Source organism: Camelus ferus, chromosome 7 (genome assembly GCF_009834535.1).
Source record: "Camelus ferus isolate YT-003-E chromosome 7, BCGSAC_Cfer_1.0, whole genome shotgun sequence".
Taxonomy (NCBI): domain Eukaryota; kingdom Metazoa; phylum Chordata; class Mammalia; order Artiodactyla; family Camelidae; genus Camelus; species Camelus ferus.
In genome coordinates this window covers 69,039,367-69,061,792 of record NC_045702.1, presented here as the reverse complement: position 1 = coordinate 69,061,792, position 22,426 = coordinate 69,039,367, and positions in this window count along the sequence as shown.

Sequence of the window (22,426 nt, the reverse complement as noted above, 5' to 3'; positions counted from 1 at the left end):
TAGAGGCTCTGACTGAATAGGTGCATAGTCTAGTCTGCCTTTCAAGTGCACTGTATGCAGCAGTTTTACCAAATGTTTGCCTCTGCACAACAGGGACCATCATCTTTCTAAATTTCCATGTCATTTTCCTTACTGTCTAGCACCTGATCTCTAAATCTTTAACAAATATTTTAGGTATTCATTATAGCAAGAATCCCATATAATGCCAATTTATTAATTAGGATAGATTAAGTTATGCTATGGTTAAAAGTAAAGCATGATATCTTAGTAGCGTGGTAGCAACAAAGGTTTATTTCCTGCTCTGTCACAGTCTGATGTGTACTGGGACTGACTCTACTCTCTTTGGCAGTTTCCTTTCAAGCAGGTACCCAGGGACTCAGTCTCTTTTCATCTTCTGATAGCGATACTTTAAACTCATGGTTCCCAAAGAGCATCAAAATGTGGTCCTGCAGATAAGTCAGGAAGTACATATATCATTTTCATCCACTTCCATTGGCCAGAAGCAAGAAACCTGGACTCAATCCAGCTGTAGGTATATGAAGTCATTCTGTGTTTTCAGGAAGGAGAATATGATGAGGATCTAGCCAGTATACACAAACTAACTCCTACTGTTCCCCCCCCCAAACATAATAAAAAGAATCTCAATATGTAGTCCAGAAAATACTTATTAAAAGTTATTTAATTAATTTAAAAGACCAACCCTCTTTACATTGTCATTAAAATGTCATTCTCTTCCAGTTTCCTAGAAATAAAACTTCCCTGTTTTTCCCAGTAACATCAATTTTTAGTTCTTTCCACTTCTCTCTCAGCATACCATGAGGAATAGTTACTTGGCCTTATTATTTAATTTATTCCCTTTCATGTGGGGAAAGGAGATTCTACTCTTCTCCCTCCTGTGGAATTTCACAGTTTATAAGTGGGAAACTTCCTTCAGAGAAAACACCCCAGCCTAAGAGCTGATTCTTGCTAAAAACCCCCTCGTCCTTTGCTTCGTTATAGGGAACAAACGGTATTTGGGGAGCAGTAATCCCTGTACTGATTTGCTAAAGTCAAAGCAAGAGCTGGACCGCATTTGGTCTCCAAGGTTTTGAAGAAAATGGGAGTACCCTTTGGTTTGGGGGATTCTGTCACTCCCACTAGACTCCAGTATCTGGGAAATGTCAGGGGTTGAGTTGCCAAATCAATCCTAATTATGAATTTGAAATCTGAATTCTTCTCATTCCCCACACAACAGTCACCCATACAGTGTGTGATTCCTCATAACTACAAGTCTATAAATTACCTTTAGTGCAATTACCTTAGAGACGTTCCCAGAAATGGGAAGGAGCATCATTCTGGCTCAAAAACTACTTAATGTTTTTGTGTTCTGTTGCATATCCTAACCACCCTTCAAAGACCCAAGTTTCAGGCTCCTGGAATAAAGTTCCCCTAAATTTCTCAATTTTCTATTAGCAATCACACTGCACCAGCAGCTCCCCATCCTGCTTACTTGTAAGACCCCAGGCAGATGCCCAAGGATCTGATCTCCACTGGTGACACTGGGGCAGAGTTTGAATTATCCCAAATATGGCTGCAATGAAGCCCTTCCCTTTGGCCCCAAAGGACTCTGATTTTATAAGAAACTGAATTTCTGGAGATGTGTAAAAACTAATTCAGAGTTTGGTTTTACGAGGGAGTTTTTAGATATCTTCAGTATAATGGACTCATAATTTTGAAGTGCTTTGGTATAATCTGTTCTCAAACATTACATTTTCACCAATTTAGCAACTTGCAAATTCTAGCAACTGCAAGGTCCCTTTGGCTTTCTAGTATTATTCCAAGAGTCAGTGGTGATTTATTATTGTGTTAATGGTACAAATATTCCCCCCTCCAAAGACTGGAAAATTGTAGTAAAAATGTGCTCTCATTTTTGATCTAAAATTATGATCTTAATCTTTGGTCCTAAATCCCAAAGGGTAACTCCCAAAATGTAATAGTTACAAACCAAAGAATTCCAAGATTAAGTTTTTCAATATGACAAATACTCTAACAAATAAATAATTTGAAATAGTAAGATCTTTACTTAAAATAAATAAAGAAAAGACCATACTAACCTGGGTCTAAGAGGACACACTGAATTTTTGAATATATGATTAGGTGTTCATGAAAAATGAAAACTCATAGAGTTTTTATTTTTAAATTTTAAAGTAGAGGGTTTTATTTTTCTTTTATGTTTTCACTTCTGACTTTTATAACTTAACTCATGTGACATATTACATCATTTTATAGTATAAGAAACTGAGAAGTGTATTCTGAGACTATGAAAACTTTTAAACCATGTTTTATGAGAGATCACAATATCTTTAGTGATCTAGAATCTTCCATAGGAAATAAGAATCTGTATTCTTTTATATTAGCAAAATGCACAGTGATTTTTCAAATTCAAATACATGCATCAAACCGTCTGCTGAAACTGGACCAAAAAGAATAGTGAGAACCCCCCCTGTCCTGTTAATATCTGCTTTGCCAGATCAAAAACAACTGTGCTGAAATAGCACATTAGTTACACACTTTTGAGGCTTTCTGCATCTATGAATCGAGTGGCCAATATCAACAACCTGGCATTAAACAAGACTTCCTTCCATACCAAGGAACTTAACACTGGTTCTCTTTATTACTGTTAAATCAAAAGATATTGGAAATGATTTTCAGTGATCACATCTGCTGCACATTTAGAAGAAGACTGATGCTGAAAGCGGCTTGTTTCCTAGAGAAATACCTTTCTCTGGGCAAGTGTAGGCATGGCCTGAGAGTCAATGTTAATATTATTCTTCCAAGTGTTTTTAACATATATAAACATGACCTTTTATTGACTCATTTAAGACTCTTGGTGGAAATCTTATAGTACATGTTACAATAACTGATCTTTAGGGATTCAAGTGGGCAATTACTCAACTAAATAAAGGGATTGCTTTTCTAATCTGCTCTTGTAATGTTTAGTTAACATGTTCAAAATAAAGCACATGGTGACACTATTTCTTGTTTCCTTTTTCTTATGAGTCATATGGGACTATCAATGAACTCCTGCAGTGCCATTATAAACTGGATTCTAGAAACACAGTATGTTAGAAGTTCTGTGCAAACCTCACAAATGTGAAGTGGAGGAAAAAAAATGTGGAAAATGTTATTTTAATATTCCAATTGGCAGAGCAAAATTTTCTAGAGTCTGAGAGGGAACATATTTCCCCCATGATTTTAAATTTATAATTAAAAGCTATGCTTCCTCTTTTAGTCCAAAAAGCATGAAATACTCAATTTGAGAACAAAAGCATCACAGATATTCTTCATGTATATCTGAGAGAAACACACATTCTGGGCATTTCAGGTTATCACACACTGAGTGTAAAAATTTTTAATGAATATTCTGGAAATATGTCATAACTGTCACTGATTACCCAATATCAACGTAGAGATTCGAGTTGGGTGAGTGGCTGGAGAGTTTTGGGTTGTGATGATGGAGCAGAATCCAGTGAGAGTTTGCGACCATTTTCTAACACTTGATCAGAGGCACATACAACAAAATAATTTCCTTTGATAAACTCTAGACAGATAGTGACCAAGATGGGACATCAAAACAGCACGGGGACGTGTGTATCGACGACTTGATTCCCGAGATGCGGTATTGACTTAGGACTGCTCTGGATGGTCTGCAAAGTGAGTTATCAGTGTGTTCCCCCTCAGTCCTGCAGACCAGGGAGCCTGCCTCCCACGTTCCCGGGGCTTGGGTATCCTCTTCTTGAATGTGCTCCCACAGAACTATCACTCACACTGTCTGTAAACTGATGACTTGCAAACATTTCCTCCAAGACTGTTTCCTGAACTTCAAGCTAGGCTTCTTCTTTGGTGTCTCACCACACTTTAAAATCAGTGTGCCCCACACTGAACTCCTCACGCTGTCTCTGCGTCTCAGCAAAGCCACCACTTTCCAGCACTCAGCTGCCTGCCTCTCCTACAGTCCTGGCTCTGAGCATGGCACTGCTATCTGCACAGTCACTTAAGTCTAAGTGCTGGAACTAATTCAGAGGGGGAAAAGCCCAAGGCTACAGAAAAAAGCTTTTAAAGTGATTTTTGAGGTGGATAATACGGATGTATTATATTTATATGCGAGGTGTTCAAAATTCACGGGTAGAGCAGAGATTCTAAGCTGTAATATAATCTTCTAAGATAATAATTCTAAGCAGAGATCCTCAAACTGACAAATATTAAACAAATACATTTTAATTCCCACCACAATTTAATTCCCACTTGCAAGTCCTCACCACAATAAAAACTCTGTTTGCCTTTCCAGGGCAGGGAGAGATGGGCACTTGACCTTTGGGGCCAGACAAAAAGCCTTTAAGCAAGGCTTCTTTCTTCAGGGAGGATTGTCTAAATCCTTCCTCTTCTCTTTTAGCATTTCAAGAACCAAGCCTGGAGGGCTCAGCTCAAAACCTTCTCCCATATAATGGAAAAGAAACAATTGAGTTTAAGGCTTTCTATTCTATGTTGGAAAATGGTCATGGGGGTTAGACAGGAAATGGCAGCAAGAGAGAGACATACTCTGTGTTCAGAGCTCAGAAGCTCAGAGAGATTCACTGTTCAAATCCGTGGAGCCAACTTGTATTTTCTGGGCTTTCACGGGAATGAGATATAGGCCTAAGATTTAGGCCCAGTATTATGCATGCCTTGACATCTGGGGATAACTGAGAGGGACCTGAATGGCCTAACCACGAGTTCCCTCCCCACTCTGCTCCTGTGGATAAGGCCCACTAGCCAAAGAACCTCCACATCATAGTGACCAGGTGCAACTCCTACTCATCTCTGAGGAGTGGGCTTCAATTCCCTCTAAGCTCCTAGAATTATTCAAACAAACCAATCATTCTTCTGTGGGAAACAGGGGTACCACACACTCTTGATATTACAAGCCTGTCTCCCACCACCCCTGCAGCAAACTCCACGTGGCCCTGTGCCGGTGTGTGACATTCTCTTCCCCCAGGCTGCGACGACATGGGACCAATTAGCTGTTGTCCATCTCATCTGTGCAGTGCTGTGTGTCATGTGTTCAGCCATCCGCATAACCCTAAGAAGAGAATCCCTTCCTCACCAACAGGATAAAGAGGAGGCAATTAAAATAAGGAAGTATTTTAAACATATCTGGGGATTCCACAGGAATACATGTTTCTGCCCTTTTCCACTTAGGGCTTTGGAAAATCATGCCTGCACCAAGAACGAACAAAAATGTAAGCAGACAGGGTCCCTGGGGAAAGAGAACAAGTCTTCATTTTTTTGACAAAAGAAAAGCCATTTTTGGCCTAAGCCATTTTGCAATCTAAACCTGGCCAAGATGCTTGTCCTTGAACAGCTCTCAGTAACTAATGATCTTAAGGGAACAAAAGAACGCAGAAACAAAGAACTGTTATCAGTCAAGAGAAATAACAATAGCAAAGATAACATATCAGTTGTAAAGACTTGGTTTTGTTTATATGGTAAATATGAGCCTGAAGCGCTCAACCACCAGATCAACTGGGACCTAACAATGATGATGCTGACTCTAGTGATTTCAATCAACTAAAGCTTGGACTTTCAGACCTTCGCCCCAATTCTATGCTGAATTCTCCTCTGCTCAAACCCCTTCATGAATATGCATGTACCGTTAGTTTACAACTTCTCCAATTTTGCTGTTTGGGGAGACCCTGTTTTAGGAAACACCCCCAGTGTCCTCCCTACTTGCTTTCTATTGTTTTTATTTGAAGTAATAAATTCTTTCTTCTCTCCCTCTTTGGCTTGGTTGTGTCTTTTGGCTCGACATCCACCCAGTTTTTGTGGTAACAAAAGCAAAATCAAAGTGAACTTGGTAGCAGAGTGTGGTAAATTATGGAGAAACTTCTTGCTTCTTTAGGCTGAATTCCTGGGTAGCATGCAAGGAACACAGTTCTTCTGCCCCTCTCTCTCAAACCTTCTTGCCCCTAGTGTGGCTTCCTAACCAAAGTGTGCCACATTGATACTATCAGTTGCAATGTGGATTGTGCCATGAAAATTTGGGGTAGCACTGATTACAGTGTGAAACATTTAAAAATGTTAGTTATTGTTTGTCAATACTATCATTGTTTTCTTTCTGTTTTGTTTTTTTTTCCTAAAATGCCTCTTAGACTTCCATGGCCCTTCAAATGTAGTATTTATCCTACTCTTTTTCACTCTCCTTTCCTGGCTTTTCCTCTTATAGGTAATCCTTACATAGAAGAGCTCGTCATGGCTCCATCTTACGTTCTTTTCTCTTCCTCGAGGTGCTTTCCCTAGACAATCTTATTCATTCCACTGGCTTCAATTACCATCACTGTAACGTTTCTTTCAAATGTGTATCTCCCTGGCCCAGATCTCTCTCCTGAGCTCCCGCCCATTAACCTACTGCCCACTGAGCATGTTCAGTTAGGCATCGCATGGGCACATCAAATTCAGTATTCCTGTCTCTTAACAATCCTGGGCTTCCCTCTTCTGATCTCATCTAAATATATCTGCTATCTCTTCTCTTGTTTGCATCCACACTACCACAAGCCTTGCCCAAGGCTCTAACATCCAATTAGCCACCTAACAGGTTTCCATACACCGACCTCCATTTGGGTCTCACATTGCCTCTGCAATTTTTTGTTAAATATGCATATCTGATCATATTATCCCCAGCTTAAAACACTGGGACACTGTATGCTGACACATTTCAGCTGGATTTTTAGCAAAACTTACGACGTCCTCCATCAGCTGCCTCCATCTCTCTCTTTACTTATTTCATGATGTCAAGTTGCTGCTTCTCCTTGCTCCAGCCATTAAAAGTTTTGCTTAATTTGTGAAGCACACTGTTCTCCCCGCTTCCAACCCTTTGGATACCACCTCCCCTCTTCCTTCCCATCATGAGTAACTTGATTAACAGGTACTTCTCATTCAGGTCTCAGATTAACTATCAATGCTTGGAAAAGTCTTTGGTGGACCAGACTGAGTCAGGCTACTCTGCTAAGCACCACCAAAGCTTCTATGCGACTTTTGTGAGGCTATCTATTATCTTTGATATTGTTTATTTTAGGGCTGTGTTCTCCCCCCTCTCATCTCAAATTACAAAATCACAAATCACAAGACAGGAACTATGTCTATCTTATATCCCCAATGCCTTGCCCATAGTAAGTTTTCAGTATTTAATACTTAGTGAATTATAACTGAAAGAATATGACATGCTCTAAATAGAAGGGAAATGAAATGACCAATGTCACAGATTTAGGAGTTCCGGGAAAAGACCATAATGAAACACCTGATGCCAAAAGCAAAGAATCACCAGGAAGTTAGTGTCATAGGAGTCAAAGCCAGAACCGCAATGGAATGGTAGGTACTTCCCTACCTTTCTAGTAAATCCAAGTATTTTTAACTCATACTTACTGTGCCATCTCAGTTTCTTCTTTCTTCCTGATATCGTCCTTAGGAACGTAACAAGTTTTGCAGGAGAAAAGGCCCTGTTAATGTGCAAAATGTCCCTATTAATGTGTTTCTCTGATTTTTTTACCTGTAAGGTCTCCCTTTCCCATCTTCTCCCCCTACCTCCAGCTCTATAAGGACGTTTAGTTAAGTTGCTCTCTATCCTCAGTTTACATATTTACTTGATGGCATCTATTGGGAAAAAATTTTCTTTTGAGGTAGGAATGGCAATTCTACGTTATTATGAGTACATGATTATTCTATATTCACTTTAAATGTGATTGGATAAAATATGTATTCACATTGAAAAGCAGAGATTTAAAAAAAGTTCAACCCCCATTTGCTCACTTTTAAACATAAGTTTTTTAAATTTTTAAATTCTAGAGTAGTGTTGCTATATAATGACTCTTAATAATAAAGACATTTTAAATTGTTATTCATCAAAATTTTGAGCTTTACAGTTTATAAGTGTATAGTTTTTTTCTTTTTTTTGAAATTTCCACATTAAAAAAAAGATCTTCATACAAATTGGGTGGGGTAAACAGGACAAGAACCTAAGAGCTATAGCAACGTTTGCACAATCCAGGCTATACAACTTTCCAGCTCGCATATGGATATAAAAGGAGCATTTGTACTTTCTAACTTACAGGGGAAAGAGCCTTTAAGCACAATAAACACTCACACATGCCTAAACATATCACATCCAGGCTCTCTTTCCTATGAAGTACATAATAATTCTCTATCTTGTAACAAATTCCCAAATTGAAATAATATATAGCCACATCTTACTAAAGAATTTTGTGCTTAACGGAAATCTGGGGTGATACTTATGTTTTTGCACACATTATAAATTCAACTAAAATCATCTGTTTTCTCATCAATAATTGGCAAAGTTATCTTTTTTCTTTGAGTAACTAAAAACAAATGAGGGAATCCTATGCTGTAACCATCCAAGACTCTCTTTTGTGCATATAGTGTGTATCCCTTGAGGTCTGTAAGTCTCTACAAACTGTGCTGCACGTGCATAAGTGCATTCTGAAAGAAAGGGGAATTTTAAAAATTCATGGAGTATGTAAGTGCATTCCATCCTGAGTAATCACTGTTAGTACAGGGTGTGTGTTTTAAAGCACTTGGGGGAAAAAAAACTTGGCTTTTAAGATTATGACTATATCTAGAGCCATTTCCATCTAGAATTTGAACATGTGAAACAGTCAGCATTGTCTTTTTAATTTGTCATTATCATATTATTAAGGAAAATAAAGAGCACAATGTATTATACACACCCCAGTGATAGACTCAAGTTTTCAGTTCCTCTTTATATCCCTTTAAAGACTTTGCCCAACATTTTATCAGTTGAAATGTAAAGTGGATATCATATTTTTAATTTCTTTGAAAACAAAAAAGGAATGAGAATGGAATGGAAGAATAGAGGAAAAAGGAACACAATCTATTGAAAGAGTCAGATTTAAAACTAATGCAAATATATCCATGCTCAGAACTCCCAATCTGGCTTTAGGGTTCTCTTACAGCCCTTGGGTGGTTATTCTTTATATTATAGTTATTTTTAGTATCTGATTCTTTGCAAGCCAGGTATTTATTATATTCAGATTTATGCCTTTGTATTATATAACACTGTCCTTAGCATACAGACGCTTCTCAATAAATGTTTGTACCGAACTTGGTTTATGGCCATGCCAAGTTTGAAGTTGTGGGATATTCCCAATTTTCTGTTTCTCATATTGAGAGAAACAGATGAGACTCCCATTTGCTCCTTTGATCAAGGGAATAATCAATGTCTGTTGTCAAAGGAGAACACCTGCTGGGCAGAGTGGTGACTTGGGTTAACTTAAAAATGGGAACCAAATCTTTTGGGGGATTTTACCTTATATTTAATAAAGGAACACAGTACTAGATAGTACACATGGTGTACATAACCCTGTTCTCTTTGGGTGATTAATATTAAAATACATTATGAACTATGTCATTTGATAACTTAAATTGACAGGTTAGACTTAAAGTTACCTTAAAATGTGATTTATTGTCATATTAGTAGAAAAAAACAGAGGTTAGTAAAAACCACAATTTACATTTAAATAGCTTTTATTATTTGCTAAATGCTAAACTTATCAACTTTATAAATATTTTAAACTTGTTATAGAAATATTTTTTAGCATGTTATAAAACTTGGATTTCTTAAACAAATCTTAAAACTCACATTGATGTCACTTACAGAAAACTGATACTTTTGGTCTTTTAATTTTAAATCTAGTGCATTTTAAAACATATAATTATTCCTGCTACTCCTTTTCTTAACTTCAATTTTCACCAAATATGATATTTTTAAATTAAATTCAAATCAGGCCGTGACGTATATCAAGGCATGGATGGATGAAATTGAACGATTTTAGGATACTACATTAGCTGCATATTTATATCATTGCTAGAGCATAAAGAATGTCATAAGAACCCCCTTTAAAGTAGGCCAGAGTAAGTTACGACTCTCATAGGAAAATGCTTCTGAAAATAGTAATTCACTTCTGGAAAGAGAAAATGAAAGAAAAAATACTGTTTTTCCCTTTTTCATTGCTTTTTTTTCCCTTTTAAAGACATACTTATGAAATAATGGGGGACTTTAAGAGAATAAGCTAATTTAAGAAGAGAAAAAGGCATTTTAGGCTGAAATATTTTGAATTGCCTTCCAAAGTTTTCTAATTTACATTCTTTTTCCTTATTTGGTGACCCTCAGACTTAACTTTTAGAGCAAAGTCTTGCCAAGAAGGGAAAGTAGTAATAGGAATTTACTAGTAAAATCCTTCAAAAGGTAATAGAATTTATCTTTTTTTCCTTCTTCCTCTGTTTCCTCCCTCCCTCTCTCGCTCTCTTTCTTCATGCATACGAGCAATGTAGCATATGACAACTTCCACTCCACCTGTCCAGCTGCCATCAGAGGCTACACTTGTCCCCACTAACCGCGCTCAGACTGCAGGGACACAACTTAGAGCTGTCAGTGCCATGTTCCATCACTCCTGAAAACACCAGACTAACCCCACCACCTTGTGTCAGTATTCACCCAGACAGTAAAGTGCAAAAACTCCTTCAGGTGTTTTTCTCCCTTCTTTTATCTTAACCATGTTTAGCCATCCATCAAGAACATACCATAAAGACAGGACCAGAAGAAACTTTGAGCAGCAGATACAGTTCTCTCACCCATACCAGCCCATGCCCATGGCTCTTTGCTGGGGGTAGAGTCTTCCTTCCTGTGGCTCATAGAAGTTCCATGTGCCTTCATACAGATGGAATCCTAGTGAACCTCAAGATAATCCTTTTGAGGAATGCTGTGGTCTCTGACACCTGTGGTCATTAGTTTGCTCTTCCAAGCTGGACTCCTGCTACAAGTTAAATACTAAACCCCTGTAGCTGAAGAAGCAGGGTGCCTGAATATGATATAAATTACCATAGAACTAATGAGCGTCTCTCTCACTTTCGACTCAATTTGCCTACTACTCTCTCCTTTCAAGATGATATTCCCTTCCCACCTCTAGCTCATAATATTTCAGCAAATAGACAAGTAGTAGGACAAGCCTTCAGAAAAAACACAAGACAGCCTCAGACAGCTCCACACAGAGACAGATTGCTAGAAACTGGTAACCAGTGCTGGTGTTTTTCAGATTGTGCTGGAAGCAGAAAACCTCAGACCTGTGTAAATAAATGCAAAGATGACTAGAACAAAGAAAATCGAGGTGATGGAAACTTACAAATTAAGTCTGAACTGAGAATGACTGTTTGTGGCGGGGTGAGAGGGTGTGGTCGTGAGGAGCTGTGTGTGGGGAGGGGGGCAATGACTGAGGATTTTCTATAGCTGATTTTAAAGGCTCTCGTAGAAAATAACTGACCATTCCATTCATACCAGGAAAAAAAAAAAAGAGTGAAAGGAATAATAAGAAAAGAAGACAATTATTTTCTTTATACTCCTCTAGCTAAGTATTCTGAATTTTCACTACTTCCTGAATTGGGAAAGATTGAAAATTTATGTGAAGATGACTTTATATTTTTTTCTAGTTTGCATTATCTGTATCTCTGTCTTCATGAAAACAGAACCAAATTAATTCTCTGAATAAATTTGTTCAAGTGTATGTATGCACATAATCTTGGTTTAGCTTTTGTAAAGTCCTGATTAAGGAAAGGCTTTCATATATTTTTACTTACTGATACCTGAACATGGAACTTAACTGAAGATTGTAGTCATGATTTTTATGCACTAAGTAGCCTGAACAGGTAAATAAGACCATTTTCAGTGTTCTACACTAGGTTACTACACTGAACAAACACTTGCTACTGGATGGTGAAGGATATTATGAAAATAAATCAAACATCCCATTAATGGTAGTAAATGTTGCCTGTATTACCAGGAAAAAAAAATCTTACAACTGCCGATTTTTCTAGAATACTGGAGACTGCTTTATCAAAGGTCTTTTGTTCCCTGAGAGGAAACAAACTCAGTGTTTACAGTAAGTATACTTTCAGGTATGTGAAGACAAGAAGAAGTAAAGGTGACAGGATCCAAGTTTGGAGAAGCTGAGACAGAGCTAAGTTCTGTGTAAGAAGTGGAGTGATGGGTCAAGGTGACTGGTGTGGGATGCAATTCTGGACACGGAGGGCTAAAGCCAGTGAGCCTGGAGAGGACAGAAGAAAAAAAGTGGTGGGGGCACTCAGGGGAAGGCTGCAAGAGAAGAGCCCCTAAGAGATGGAAGAGGGGATGTCTGAGGAGATGCGTGTGTGTGATGCAGCGACTGAATGATGCAACGATTACGTGATGCAGTCTTGCCTGATGCAGTGGTAATAAGAAGAGCTAGCGCTCAGGTAGCACTAGTTATGTGCCAAGCCCTGTCCGAAGGCTTCATATGTAGTCATTTTAGTCATGAGTCACAATAAACCTATGAAATGAGTAGGTCATTTCTATTTTATAGGTGAGGAAACTGAGGAAGAAGAGTTTAAATACTTTGTCCAATGTCACTCAGCAAATAGATTGCGGAGCTAGGATCCCAACCCAGGTTCTGGAATTGGTGGTCCTGACCTTGATGCTGTACTGCATTTTCTCTTTTGGGAAAAGAGGAAAACTGTGATGTGCTGCTATAAGGTTGACGACTGATGGAATTAAAGGCTGTTGTCCCAGCCCGAGTATATCTTGGTGTTAAGTACTTAAATACACAAAGGAAAAATTTATAGATGAGCTCCTTCTGTTTCTCTTGTTTAAAAAGTTTAATTCTGTGCCAAATGGTTTGCAGTAATCTTAAAAACAATCAAAGCATTGTTTCTTCTAAGCAGCTCTAAGCTCGCTTTTGGTTTCATTATGGTATGTCTTTGAAACACTCACAGGCTGTCTGAAACATGCATGTACCCGAGTGGATATTCTTCTTAGAGACAGCCGACTTTAATGTAAGGTTGGAAACTGATTCTTCTTATTGTGTCCCACTGTATTATTAAATAAGGTTATAGTTGGTCATAAATGTATTGGGAGCTAATTATATTTAGTGCAGATTAACTGCTACAATTTTTAATTTTAACCTGCGGCTTTCTTAATTTTAATCCTTCCAACAGGTGGAAATCTGAGATTTTTTTTTTTCTTTTACAAAACCGTAATTAGCTCATTGAGTTGGGTCCACAAACGTGGTCACATTTACCTTCTTACTTGCCTCAGAGGTAATACAAAGGAAGTAATTGTATTCAGTTCCCTGAAATCATCTCTCTCACAAATAAACATCAAGACTTCAAGGTTAGGCTCATAGATACTTTTCTGGAAGATTCTTCTCTTAAAATAAATAAAAGTATACTACAGGATTTTACAAGCGGATATGAAGTCCTAAAGGTTAAGTTTCCTGCAACAGGTTTGGTTTCCTTTTATCATTTCCCCTCTTGTTTTCTATTAACTAGCTGGTTAAATGTGATATGATGCAGAAAAGTGAATTTATTCACAGTAAGTCTCTGGAGACACAGCCTCTTTCATTACCAATCTGAGGGGCACTGTCAGTTCATACGACTTGCATGAGAGAAGGAACTCAGGGGGACACCGTCTGAGGAGAACCGACTGCTGAATGGAGCCTGTGGGATCGGATGGCAGATGCTGTGAGTAAATCACTGGGATGTCTACCACAGGCCACCTGAGTATTTTTCAGCTCCCACTGAACAGCCATAAATTAGCAGGAGTGCTGAAAAGTCTGTCGACAATGTCGCATGCCTGAGAGAGGCCTGGCTTTCATCTTTCCTTAGATAAACAAAATAAGGATCAACCTTCATATGATTAATAGCTTGAAAGGGCTACTTTATTTCCTAACTTGGAAAATAAATGGAAGCTGCCTTTATCAAAACTTTCTAGGTAAAAGATCCTCTGTCTCCCAAGAATCTGTTACAAATCAGTCTCTTCACTCAAAATAATATATAAATAACTAAGACCTATAAAATGAAATATTCCTAAAGAGTCAGATTAGTTGCTCAAGTCAAATCTCTCTCATATAGAAGAAAACAATGTATGTCCACAAAACTTAAGCTCTACTTGTAAATAAAATAATGCAGTCCAGTCTGTCAACATGGCTACCTAATTTCTACTCAACATTCAAGGGTTTCCAGGCCCTCAGCAAATTTCCATTATTCAACAGAAAAAAACGGCATTCTTCCACCCTCGTCTATTAGGAGGTTGTTTTCAGTTTTTGTAGTTCAAGACACACCTGTGCTGCTGCTCGTGTAAGTGAATTTAATATATTACGGTCATAAAATACGCCTGATGGTTGGAATTCGGCTCTCCAGCGACTGCCCAAGTACGAAGTTTCAGGATTTGTTTACCAGAAGTTGCTGCTGCTACTTTACCCCCTCTCCACTTGTCTTTCGCCCAGAGCCCCTAAACTTGCTCTAGTGGGATTAGCCTCAAACGTCCAATAATGACTTTAAATTACAGGCCCAGGAACAGAAACCTGTTCCAGCCATCACACTCCCTGAACATTGGCCTTGCTTCTGTTTAGCGTTATGCTGCTCTTGAAGGCTGCCTACTGGTGAGCAGTCACCCCCCCCCCCCCCCCCCGAGTCAGGAAGAAACGCCTGCTCTTTGGTTAACAAAATTTGCTACATTTTTTTGTCATTCTAATTTCTATACTGTGATTTGTTTGGCAGTGACCTTTCAGCTCCCCACAGCACTACCTGGGCCGCTGAGACAGCACTTACTTTGCCTTGTATTGTGGTCAGATTTTCACTTATTTTCTTCACCCATTAAGTGGTGATCATAGAACACGGCACCTTTCTTTCTTTATGCCCATCCCACAGCATGACTACACGTTTGTGGCTTTCAGTTGACTCTTGCTTTGATGATGAGCCTAATTTGGGGAATTTCGGTTCTGGTAATGCTGCTGCTGCTTCTCCTCCTCCTCCTCCTTCTTTTGGTTCTAACGGGATAGTTTCTTTTCTTTTCTCTTGCTATATAATTCCTGGATTCTCTAATTTTGAACCTAATATATTGTAAGACACCTCGTTCCAAGTCCACCCCAAGGCTTATGCACCAACTATGACACTCTGTTCCTAAACATAGTAGTGATCTCATATCATATTGATCATGTTTTGGGTGGTTCTCATGTTTGTCTCAACAGTCTGTTACCCAACCAGGTTCATTTTATCCCACACACAGCAAGCCAAAATGCTGAGATACTAAGGTTTTAAGCAAACATATACACACTACTATATATAAAATAGATAAACAACAAGGACCTACTGCATAGCACAGGGAACTACATTCAATATCTTTAATAACCCACAATGGAAAAGAATGTGAAAAAGAATATACACATGTGTGTAACTGAATCACTTTGCTGTACATCTGAAACTAACAACATTTTATATTAAGTATACTTCACTAAAAAACAAACAAGCAAACAAAGAGACGATTTTTTTCAAGCAAGGAAATGAGAGAACAAATCTTGGGTCTGCTTCCTTGAAGACATGGGGCTCAGGGTACTTATCGGATAAAGAATAAAGGATCAGGGTTGTCTGAGGCATGGGGAGTGTGGGGAAAGGTGACTGGAAGAAGGTGCAGTAGTCGCAGGCATAACTAAGCTACAGGTCTGCCCACATTAAAACTTGAAGGTGCTTAACACAGTCTGAGCATGGAGTTTTGGGTCTTCAGACATCAAAAGGTCACTGAGTGGATACCTGTGTGTGCCCAGCTGGAAGGTCAGTGGTCCTAGACAGTCTTAACCAGCTCAGCTCGAACTAGACACAACGGATGCCGGGTTCCTGGGAAACAACTCAGGCCAACATCGTATGGTAGGCACCGTGCTGCCTGGAGAACGTACAAGTCTTCTGTAGCAACGATGAAAACAACCCTGATTAGTGAAGCCAGGTGAAACGGATTTGACCAATGATAACCCGTGCTTCCGGGCTCTGAGGTAACTATGGCTGTGTCTCATTGGACAAAGCAAGGAAAACACTGCAGGCTCAGGAGGGCACCAGAACCCTGATGCTGCTCAGGTCAGGATGAACAGTCCCTCGGTCGTGAGGAGCAGGACAGGGCAGGATTAGCCCAGATAGAGGCATCTTGGTTTTACGGTACATTATGAGAGCCCTGGGGTCTCATTCTGTTCTCACTTACTAACTTAGGTATAACAAGCATAATAAGTATTTTTACTTATTTTGTATCTCGTTATACTTAAGTACCTTTTGATAATAAAACATATTTCAAAAAAGGGCCATAAGGATTAAATCAAGTAAGACTTATTCAACCCACTCACCGAGGTTCAGTCACATGGCAGGCTCTGGTCAGACTGTGCCTGGACCATTGTGATAAGTTTTGGGTTAAATCTGGGTCCAGCTGGATAGGTCCAGAGGAGACAGTGGAGGAGGGTAACCATAATAAAGGAGCTACAGATCTGAGAACAGGGAATGGTAATCTTGTTAAATTGTGTAAAGAAGATGTGATAGCTGTCATCTGGCTAGCGTCCACTTTCAGAAGCCAGACTGGAATACCTATCTCTGGTCATCACATGCTCATGCTGAGAAATACCTTGTAATAACTGGGGGTCTCCAAATAAAGCTCTGTAAGTAGGACAGGGTGTCTCTCTAGTGTTGATATCTCAGAATGAGAACGTTGGAAAATGAGTCCTGAAATGTTTTGCAAGTAAAATTTTACACACACACACACACACACACACACACACACACACACACACTCGGCAGTGTTTTCCAACACCAATAACCAACTGTAAAATTTTCTAACTAGGCATCCAACAATTTAGTTCAATTCTGACACTACCCAGTCTTTGTACAGACCCCACAGGCTGGGGGGCTCAGTCCCACAAGGCTGCCCCACTTCAGACACCAATCAGAAGCCCTGGGACCCTTACAATTCTCATCAGCTGTCTACAAATGGATGTTTCCACGATTCCCTCCTCAGTTGCAAAATTTGCTAGAATGGCTCACACAATTCAGGAAGTCACCTTACATATTATTACTGGTTTATTATAAAGGCTACAACTCAGGAAGAGCCGATGGAAGAGGTTCACAGAGCAAGGCACAGAGGAAGGGTTGCGGAGCTTCCGTGACTGTTTCTGGCATTCTGCCCTCTCAGCACCTCTATGTGCTCCCCAACCCAGAAGCTCCCCAAACCCCAAAAGGGGTTTTTACAGAGGTTTTATCACGCAGGCATGACTGATTATTAACGTAGTCTTCTGCCTTCTCCCATCTCTGGGAGTTGGGAAGATGAGGCTGAAAGCTCTAGGTTTTAATCAAGGTTTAGTCTTTCTGGTTACCAGCCCCCATCCTGAAGCTGTCTGCCTAGAAACCTGTTAAGAATCACCTCATTAAAACAAAAGATGCTCTTCTCACTCAGGAATTTCCAAGGGATTCAGTAGCTCTGTGTCAGAAACTAAAGATAAAGACCAAATATATACTTCTTATTATGCCACACGTACACACACACATTACACACCCAGGTTGTTATATACCTGTATGTGTTGTAGTTGTCAGAATAGGTCTAAACACAACACGTACCTAACGTTACAATGTGACTGGCTCTCACCTTGAACTACAGAAAATAAGAATCCCAGGCTGGAATTCATTATAAAAAGGTAGAGAACAAGCACATTTTGGATAATATCTACACAGGCAAAAGTGGATGGTTCTGTTTTTCTAAATGATGCAACAATGTTTCTCATCTCACCTGCTCTTTTCACAATGTAAGGTTGGCACTCCTTCCATGAAGAGGTGTGTCTATGTTCCCTCCTTTTAAACCAGGTAGGAATGTTATGACTGCTCAACCAATAGAGTTAGTGGAAGTAACACTGTATGTCTTCTGAGGCTAGGTTATAAAGAGATTATGGTTTCTACTTGGTTTGCTCTTTTGGCATGCCTACTCTGGGAAAGGCAGCCACCAAAATGAGAGAGCTCAAACCAGCTTTTCTGTAGAAACCAAAAGGAAAGAGCCGCACAGAAAGGACCTGAGTCTCCCCATAGGTAGCCAGCATCAATGAATTTGCAGCCAATTCTAGCATCTAGCCGTCAGGACTTCCACTTGAGTCTTCAAACACTGCTGAGTACAGACAAATCATCCTCACTGTGTGCTGTCTGAATTCCTCATCCATAGTGTCAGTAGGTATAAAAATGTTTATTTTACACCTATGCACTAAGCTTGGGGTTAATTTTTTTTACCTAGTTATATATATTAGGGTTCTCATGAGAAACAGGACCAGTAGGATATATAGAATATGTACATGTATATAAAATACAAACAGGATATATATTACATATAATAAATCTTTATAGATCGATTGGTCAGTCGGTCAGTCTATCTGTCTGTCTGTCTATCTATCTAGAGAAATAGAGAGGGACAGAGAGAGATAGGGGCGAGAGAGAGAGAGAGAGAGAGAGAGAGAGAGAGAGAGAGAGAGAGAGAGAGAGAGAGGGAGAGAGAGAGAAAGAGGGAGAGGTTGATTTACTGTAGGAATTGACTCACGCTTGTGGAGGCCAAGAAGTGCCACAGTCTACCATCTGCAAGCAGAACCAAGACAGCTGGTGTTAAATTTAGTTGAAATTCAAAGTCCTCATAACAAAGTAGGGACAGTCAGTATACAGCCTGGAGTCCAAAAGTACAAGAACCAGGAGCTCTGATGTCCAAAAGCAGGAGATGGATGTCCTGGCTCAAGAAGAGGGATAACACACCCTTCCTCCACATTTTTTTTCATTCCAGTCTTCAATGGATTGGATGATGTCTGCCCACATCAGTGAGGACAGATCTCCTTTACTTTGTTTACTGATTCAAATGCTAATCTCTTTCAGAAACACCTTCAAAGACACACCCAAAAGTAATGTTTTGTCAGCTACCTGGGGATCCCTTAGCTCACAGAAAATTAACCTTCACAGACAGTAAGCCAGGAGTTAGAAAAGATGTGATGTAACCAAGAGATCATTTACTTCTAATATTCTAGAGAAAAGGTCTGAATGCTTTTGTGTGAAAGGAATAGAAGTTGTGTGTTTGGGGACAGGTTGAGGGTTGGGGATTCGGCATGCATGAAGAGGATACAGGTCTAATGCTGTGCAATGAAATGGCCAAGAGAGGAACTCCCAGCTGTGGGTTGGCCAACAGGGTGTTTGAAGAACATAATTGTCTGATTTGTACCTGAATGTGGCTTGTTGTCCACTAAACTCTGTGGCCTTGTCCAGCTTTGCAGTAAAATCTACCAGACTCACAAATGCTTGTGCACATTAAAAAAAAAAAATTAAAGTTAATACTACTTTGTGGAATTGTGTGAAGCAGCTCTGTCCACATTTTGGTTGATATAGGAGTGAGCAGGGACTAACAGAGAGAAGCAACAGCTCAGGAGGTTCAGAAAGCCAAAAGAACATAAGCCTCCTAACAATTCAGAGAAAGTCTGAGGAGCACACTGAGACGCCAGGTTGGGAATGTGGTGCATTACGAGAGCAGGATGGTCAAGTTTCCTTACCAAGGTGCTGGGAGCAGGTAAGTCCAGCTCTTTCTCGGTCTGTATCTCCATACATACATGGTATAGTTTATCTACAGCAGTGTTTCTTAACCTTTTTCCTCCCATAATCAGTTCCCTAAGGAGACTCTGTAGACAATTGTTCACTAATTGCCCCACACCCCGACCCCATGGAACTGAAACATGGCCGATGTACTCTAAGTCTGTTTATGCACTGCAGTCTTTTGGAGGGCCACCAACTACTACATTTTCTAAATTGTTTTTACTCTGCCTAAGAACCAATGCCCCACCCCACCAGGGGGTGGTATCCGCCCTATTGACCTTGCAGGATCTAGAGATAAAATTTTTTCAGATGCTGAATTTCTCTGTCTAGTGTTCTTTTCATTATAATCATGTTCTCTTGGTTTTGGTAAACTTACTGCTTTCTAAAAATACTTCTTTAGGGAAAATGATCTGTCATGTGCCCCTGTCACAAATCCCATCCTGCCATGTGATTTTTTTCTTTATAACTATCTCCAGTGAAGATTTCCCAATAGATTTTCCAAAGCAATTTAATTCCTTATTAGAGTGGTTGATTCATGAACACTTAAGCAAGTTTCCACTTTTCTTGGAGGTCCAGGGACATGTTAAATGGCTTTGTATCATCATGGCCTAATCCTGAGTAATAAAACACGATCCAGGAACAGCTGGTTAAATGACTTGGCCTCCTGGTACTCATTTCAATTTTTCTTGGACCATAAATCTGTGATCATTTGTAGCAAACGTTCTCTCCATTCACACCAGATGTGGGTGGAGGAACAGGATGAGGATGAAGGAAGTGAAGATAAGGAAAATAACCATATAACGTTGGCCTGTTTCACAACTTAAATTTCCAAATTCTACGTACAACATATCTTACCATTCCTCTGGTGTCATGGGTAAGGGTACAAATGTCTGCCTAGATATCACAGTGTTACCTTTTATTTTACAAATACAGTGAGATTGTTTTATGTAACCTTATACATTTCTGAGGTTTTGTGTGTGTATATACACACACACACACACACACACACACACATACATACACACACATAACACATAATATAAAATATGTTACCTTTATCTTGGACTTTCCAGCCTCCAGAACAGTGAGAAAATAAATTTCTTTTGTTTAAGCTGCCCTGGTATTTTGTTACAGCAGTCCTAGCAGATATATATATGTGTGTGTGTGTACATATACATATACACACATGCATATATAATACACTATATATTATATTATACATATGTAACAATTGTATATTGTATGACAATATACACAGCATATTTTATTATACAGCATGTTATATATGCATATCTGTCTGTTAGGACTGCCATAACAAAATACCACAGACTGGGTGGCTTAAAAAATGGAAATGAATTTTCTCACAGTTCTGGAGGCTGGAAAACTCCAGATCAAGGTGTTGGCAGGCTGGTCTCTCCGGATGCCTCTCTCCTCGGTTTGCAGTCGGCCACCTTCTCCCTTCAACTCTCACGTGGCCTTTGCTCTGTGCATGTACATCCCTGGTGTCTCTTTCTCTTCTTACAAAGATATTGATCATACTGGACTAGGGCCTAACCTTATGGCCTCAGTTAACCTTAATCACATCCCTAAAGGCCCTATCTCCAGTTACAGTCACATTAGGGGCTGGGGCTTCAACATAAGGATTTTGAGGGAACACAGTTCAGTCCATTTTATTTATTTATTTGAAACAGTAGCACATTTAGTTACTATGAGTTTGGCTACAAATAAATCCTATTTAGTGACTCTAAAAATGGTACATAACTTCACATACAGGAATATCAATCTGTAACTGGAATGTGCATCAAACTAGACACTAGATTATGTCATATTAATAGGACATTGGAAAGATGCAGTGATATGAACCTACTAGCTGTCATACATGTTATTCTAACCTTCTAGGATAAAAGAATCATTTCTCCCAAGGTGAACAGGGATCATAGGCATTTAAGAGGAGGGCAAAAGTTGTTAACACAAATTGAACAGCTGAGCTATTCTCTTACCCCATTGCTTACTTTCCGGTCAGAGATACTGGTGAGGACAAGTATACACTTTTTCAGGATATTGGGCAGGGCAGTTGCATTTCAGGAAGCACTTGCAGTCACCTATTTCCTTATTTCAGCACTTGAACTTTCCTTTTTAAAATCAGTACACTGGGAACGAATAATTTACTCTTGTGTTTCTCCTGTCTAAAACATTAAATACTTAAAACAAAACGTCTGCATGACAGCAATATAGAGTGTTAAACCAATCCAGATGTTTAGATCTTTTTATATTTGATTTGACTTAAAATAAACCTTAGGTAGCATAAATCTGGCCTTAAATTGTAGCTATACGCATGATTATATATTGCACACCCCACCTCTGCCTGCCGTGTTCTTTCTAAATGGCATGTCACTACACACATAAAAACACAATTTGCCCTTTTCTCCTCTAAACATCACCTTGTATTTACTTGCTTTTCAGGTCAGTACCGACAGATCTAACTCATGTTTTTAAAAATGTAGTAACTCCATAATATGGATATTAAATAATTTATTCAGTTTTTCTAATAATGGTCATTACTGTTTCCAGTTTTTGTCACTCTAAAAACGCTGCAGTAAATACTATTAATATATTCTTATTTACTGTTGCATTAATGGCGGAAGGGCAAAGCCCTACAAATATGCATTTCAAATTTTACTTGAGCTGCCAAATATCTTGCAAAAAGTACGGCAGCATAATGTATGCATACTTACAGCAGTAGTTTTTAAGATTATCAGTTTCTTCCATCTCATCAACATTTGAAATTATTTGATGTATTTTATTTTTCAGTGTTGTAACTTTTTTAAATTAAAAAAATCTATTGTGAGACATATCATACAGATAAAAATAATATATGGTAAAAGTACATTTTAAAATTTATTTACTTAAATTGAGGTATAGCTGACATATATTATAT